This window comes from Cynara cardunculus, assembly GCF_001531365.2.
Source record: "Cynara cardunculus var. scolymus isolate 2C chromosome LG 12, CcrdV1, whole genome shotgun sequence".
In the NCBI taxonomy this organism is placed as follows: Eukaryota; Viridiplantae; Streptophyta; class Magnoliopsida; order Asterales; family Asteraceae; genus Cynara; species Cynara cardunculus.
In genome coordinates this window covers 26,043,630-26,048,551 of record NC_037539.1, presented here as the reverse complement: position 1 = coordinate 26,048,551, position 4,922 = coordinate 26,043,630, and positions in this window count along the sequence as shown.

The window sequence follows — 4,922 nt, the reverse complement described above, 5'->3', positions numbered from 1 at the left end:
ATTTGATGAGTCATCGACTTCTGAACAACACGTTTCATGACTCAATCTACAATCGTCAATGGAGAAGCTGTGCAAGAAAACAGGACAATGAATTCAAACTCTACTGTTAAATCAAATTTAAATTCATTGTTTAAAGACGTATTTGAATTAACTTGGGATGTTCTTGCAGAATTCGAAATTTCAGACTTATCCAAATTTAATGGACTAGTGGTCCCGATTCCGCAAGTTACACAACATTCTGCAAGAATATCCCAAGTTAATTCAAATGCATCTTTAAACAATGAATTTAAATTTGATTTAACGTACACATAGTGATTATGCTGAAGTTACTCTAAAGGATAAGTTGACTGTTTGGTAGTGTTCCTTCATTGATTCCAGTTTTGTTATGGGTCTAAGAAATGTAAATAAGTTTAATTATAAGCGTAGGCTATAAAGAAAAGTTATCCTAATCCACAATTATGCCTTACTCCCTGATCTTTTACGTGAGAGAGAGATACTAATTAAATGGTTTGGAAAACAAATATATGTTAATTAAATTAATCTAGTAAGCAATGACTTCTAATCACGACTTCAACAAATTGCTGCCTGCATTTTACTTTATTGAGCAACTCTTTTGAAAGGCTAATCCAGCACAGGATGTTTGAATATCGCCATATGTCAAAGTTTGACTTGACCTTCAATATTCTATGAATTGATTATCATACAACTTTCCCCTTCTTTGAACAACTGTGCCAATATGCTATGTTTTTTTCTTCTTTTGTTGGTTTCTAGGGCCTGCATTAGGACGTATAAGTGGGCATCATTAGTACCATTGTGGAAGGCGCATGCCTCCTGATTTTGCAGATGTCCATAGTTATCCAACTGCCAGTCTTCATTCATATTATGATGGCCAGTCAAAGTATTGATATATAAATCATTTGATGTTTATGGTATGTATGCTAGGATCAGCAAAGGAATTCACATATAATTTGTTACCTGCATTATTGATTCCTCGCTAATCTGTTTTAGTACTGAACCCAATTTTCACATTTATAAAATTGAAGTCTTACTGATACAATTTGTTTTGTATCAAAATGTAGATGAAGGTTGGGCTATAGTGTTGTAAGCAAATCTTCAAATACACTATTGAAACCATTCCAGTTTTATGGTTTCATGTTTCAAACAGAAAAAAGTTCTTGCAAATCTTTCAAAATACCTATGAAGGTTATTTATTTCTTAAATGCAAATCATGTTCTCAATCATCATGTCGTGCCTGTTCAGCCAACTTTCTGTTTAAAGAGGATAAGATTAAAATAAAACAAAATTGCACACAGGTGGATAAAGAGAAGAAAAGAGAAAAGGAAAATGATGCAACCCACTCAACATCTCCAGAATCTGCAGAAAATATTTTGAAGATGCAAATTGTATAACCTCTAATTTAAAAGCCTTAGAGCCATCAATAAGCCAACAAAACAAGCAACCACAGCCACCAAAATTTTCTTGCCAACACGCCGCACCAGATGCTGGAAAAAATTGAAAGAACGAAAATCCAAATAACTGAAATAGAGCATCTACACCGGTCATAAGGAATAAATTATTTCGAGCTTCCAGCTTGCTCTTACTATACAATGAGACATCCTATGTAAGACCGACACATTTGAATTGATCACCTAAGCTTTGTTGTCTCTTCTAAGGCCGTTCAACTTCCTGTTTCACCGAACCGAACTGAATCCTACTCAAATTTCAAGGACTCGTCTTCAAAATGTTTCATGTTTTTATTTCCCTTTTAATCCTCCCCATCCTGCCTGTTGTTCGATTATTAGCTCAATGAAAGCCCATTTAGCCTACTTTATGGCAAAAAAAATAGCATTTCCTGACATATTTACCCCTAATAAGCACTACCATCTTCAAGTTACTTATGGGTTTCACGTTGCTTTAAGAGGCATTATGATCAGGTCACTTCTTTTTGGTGATCTATGATGGGAATATAAGGTACAATGACCAGACAAATAAATTATTCAGTATATAGTAGCAAAAACCTGTTTTACTTAGCAATACCAATTACCAAGGGACAAGCTACTGTTTACATGGTATGTACATGGGAAATTGGTTAAACAATCAAGAAGAATATACATCTGTATTATATTGTGCTCTCTTGATCTGCAGAACTCAGAAATTCCTTTTATAACAATATTTATTTTGATAGTTTAATTGTTGAAGTCAAAGTTGTTAATCAAAGCATAATGATGCTATCGATGATCAGTATTTATATTATCAAATTGTGCATGCATGAGGAAATATTCCTTCTCAATCAGCAGAAAAATAATGCATGTGGATATATTTTTTTCCAATAAAAAAAAGAAGTTAGAAAAGACTTGTTTTAAATGTAAAAGACCCACCAAAATTGACCAACTTCTGGAGTGAAATATTGTCATTGTCCAGCAAGCATACGAAATACTGACACACCGTGAATGTAATCTGCAAGAGAATGAAAGCATAGGGACATAAATTTTAGGGTTTATGGAATGGAAAGAAAGTCTTTGTTTTAGGTAGGAAGAACTTGAAATTATGGGCCCTTGACAGTGAATGGAAATGGTCCCCTTTTTTAGCTGAAACAGTTATGAACATTTCTTTTAAGTATTATCTATACATGATTGTGTTGAATGGTCTAATTTTCTTTCCTTAGTTCATTTTTCTCTAATTTATTCGTTTATTCAATTAACGAATGGTAAGAATGGCTCTTGCTCCATGGTATATTATCACCCACACAATGGAGCAGTTACTTTTGTTATAAAAGTAAATCAGTTGCTCAAAGGTGTATAAAACCTTAATAGGTAATCCACAATAGCATAATATTCTTTAATTGATTTTACTGGGGTGGCAATTTGGATATGATACTCAGCTTTTGTATATACAAAATGTACAAAAATGGGTTAATTTTCATATAGTAATTTGGAGATACGCACTCTTCTATCTAGGAACAATGGACGAGGGATCAACGTAAAGCTAGCATGCACGCATCGGGCAGAAGACGAACTATCTCAATTCCATCTTTAACACATTTTCAGATGATTATGAATCTTAATTAACCAGCAGTACCATATATTTAGTTTTTTTTTTTCTTGAGTTTTGACTGAGTAGGAGAAAAGAGTAATAATTTTGTCTGTTAATATATAGTATTAATCACCAGAAGAGTCTCTAACAAAGGTCAAAGAATTAAGATATCTAATGATAAAGAGAGATTTGATTAGGGTGAGACAACTGTCAAGGACAGAGAGGTAGAGAAGAAGAAAGGGGTTTATTGGAGTCACATGATAATTTATTTCAATCAGAAAGGACCTCACTCATCAGTACATTAAAAATTAAAATTAAATATAATTACAAAATTTACCATACGTACTATTGCATTATTTGCAAGTGGAGCGTCCGACCGACCTTCTGTTGATTTTTAAAGAAGAATAAAAGCCCCAAGAAACAAAAGTCTTCAGGGAATATAAATATATATATATACATCCGGAATTGGTTTGGAAAAAATGATGGTTTTATTCCATTTTTGATTCAAAAGAAAACATCCCCATATTCAGAGAGAAAGAGATACCTACTTCTGCACATAACTCCCTTCCCCCCCCCCCCCCCCCCCCCCCCTTCTATTCTCTCTCTCTTTTATGCATCTTCGTTAGAAGGCATCATGAAGGTATTATAGAAGGGTTGTTGAAGCACTTGTATATGTCATCCATGCTTTCTCTACAGCTCTTGCAAGGAAAATTAAAGAACTTGAGAGAAAAAACAATTTGGTCTTTGTCTTTGGCTTTCATAAAAGCTATCAACACATATATATATATATATATATATATATATATATTAGGATATAAGTTAATTTCTCAATTCTGATATGATGAGTACTTGTTCTCAATCTGGTTTCTCAAGTACTCCTTTTTTTTGTTCGTCAAGCTCCTTAACCACCCAACAATCATTTGCTTATTGTTTAATCATTTATTTATTGTCTCTAATTCTCTCTCTGTCTCTCTCTCTTTATGTGTGTGTGTGTGTGTTGTGTATTTACGATCTTCTCACCTGTTTGAATTCTATTATGTAGTCTTCTCTTTCTTGAAAGAATAACTGCGTAAAAGAAAGATTTTTAATTACGTTTAAGGTCAGTTGACTTCAAATCAATTGTTTAGGGGTTGCTCAAGCTTTCGGAATACTTCATCAAATCAAACAGAAAACTGGAAGGGGCTGAAGAATGAAGATTAATGTTTGGAAAAAGGAACTAGGGTTTGAGCAGCATCAAAAAAGATAAGCGTAAGTTGATCTGATTCATCCCCTATATCTAACAAAACATTTTGAGCATGCAAGATTTTTTTTGAAGTGGACTTTTAGTTCATCAACCTGAATTTCATTCGTCATTACACTTCATTTGATCTGATCAATTCAAAACACATATGGGTACAACAGTAGAGACTGATTAATACGATAGCTCATATATATTGAAGTTCAGAAGAAACTCTCCTAAAGACTCAAATTATTATATCCAAAATTTTGGAACCAAGCAAAATTGATGTTTATGTTACCATCGATTACGCAAGTAGATGAAAGACCTAAATATCGTATTCAAATTCTTAACTACTAAATTAGGTATGCTACTCATGGTAGGTGCAGCATACCAATGAGTGAAAAAGAAGGTGCTAATTCTATGTGTGTGTACATAGCACGAGAAGTTATTTCTAAAATTAAAATTTCTGCATGCCTTCATAATCTAGTAAAATTAACAATTATCTCTTTTTGATCCATGTTTATCCTTCACCTTTTTATCCCATCTGCTACCTTATATAATGTATAAACAACAAAGTGTACTTAATTTTTTTTTATTACTAATTGCAGGATTAGTTCGGCTTTAGAACTTCAACATTCTGATTCTATATATATATATATATATATATATA